The sequence below is a fragment of the Rhagoletis pomonella genome, unplaced genomic scaffold, assembly GCF_013731165.1.
Source record: "Rhagoletis pomonella isolate Grant_MI unplaced genomic scaffold, Rhpom_1.0 Rhpom_scaffold_00007, whole genome shotgun sequence".
Taxonomy (NCBI): Eukaryota; Metazoa; Arthropoda; class Insecta; order Diptera; family Tephritidae; genus Rhagoletis; species Rhagoletis pomonella.
The window spans coordinates 12,155,024-12,156,649 of record NW_023458561.1 but is presented as its reverse complement, the minus strand read 5'-3'; positions in this window follow the sequence as shown (position 1 = coordinate 12,156,649).

Below are 1,626 nucleotides of genomic sequence, written 5' to 3'. Positions count from 1 at the left end.
TGTCTGCTTGGAGCCGCACCTACTGGTGAACAGACGCTGCAGACTTCAGTGAGCCCTTAAACCGAAGCTCCCTCTCTTTCTGCCGTGACCCAAGGCTCCACTCGGATTGGTTACCGCATCTCGCACATGGGTTGCTCACGTTGCCCAGAGTGCGCGAACGAGGACGCAAGAGTCGGGATTGAGTATAGCCATGCAACTGTAACTGCATACCCAGCGCAACGACTATACCCCAGTTTTAGCAGCTGTTTTCCTAAATTGTAGCAGTGCTGGAAATTACCAGTGGAATATTAGTTTAGGTACTAAAATTTAGGTCAACTCTCACACAGCCTTAATACTAAATACTTTGAATCGATCCTGGGTAAATATATCAAAGCGATTATTGGAACAGAGTATTTTTGAGTTCTGAGTACTTTCGAGCTCCTTTTTGAATACTGAGTACTTTCGAGTTCTTTTGTGAGTACTAAGTTCTTTGGAGTACTCAGTATCGATACTTTTAAAAATAGGGTGCTGTCGATCCTTTTGAGAATCGAGTTCTGAGTACTTTTGGTATCGATACTGCCCAACACTAATATTTATCTATCCTTGATTCCAAATACGCACAGTTGCTGGTGTTTTTTTCACGATATCTGCCTTTTGTGTCTTAAATCAAGTGATTATAGCCAGTGTTGCAACGGAAAAATTTTTTTCCCTACCGAAACCTACCAAAACCTACCAAAATTTGTTTCAGTTTAAAGTCTTTTTCATTGTCGTTTTATTAAAAATGTAGAAAACATAACATATAATAAAACTATAACACAGCTAATCAGTGGCGCAACCAGGATTTGGTGAATAACTTAGTTGTAACACACAATGGCTAGAGGCGTCGCCTGTGTGCATTCCTTCATATACATACAGTGTGTGCCATTTTTACAGTTATATATTTTTTCTTTACTCGTTTATTCCATGGGGTATTCATGTCATTAGGGTGCTCTTTAATGTAAAAAATATGGAAGGAACATGAAGGAAAAGTGCAAACAAATTTTCTCAACCACGTTTCTAAACAATGTTTCTTCTTGTTTATTTGCACCAAAGTGTAACCATCAGCCGCGGGTTTTCGGTAAAAATAAACCTTCCTTCCTTTGGATGGTATAAATATTAGTAGCATTTTAATTATTTAAAAGCTGCACTTCGACCACCAACTACAAGCTCAAAAAAAAAAACGCTGAAAATCGCCAGCCTGAAAAACTGAGAAATTACTTTTCTATATACAATCCAGACTTCAAGAAAAACTTTCCGGCACTATTTTTGCAGGCCATCACGCATAATTTGAAATTTTGACATTCCATCCTTAGCTGATATACAGGGTGTCCCAGACGTAACCTTCCAAACTTTTTGGGGAAGGTAGGTGGGGGGTGAGCTCTCTGATAAACAACAAATTTTCAGGTAAAAGTGTCATCGTTTTCGAAATATTTACATTTTTTTGAATTTAAAAAAAAAATCGTGCCTTTTCATGTATTTTCTTTAGCTGCATCTACAAACCAGGCTATACTTAGTAAATTTTGTATGTAAAATACTTCCAGATAGTTGCTTCTCCATACTCAAATGCAATGTAGTTAAAATATATTAAGGAACCATCAAAAAAATTAG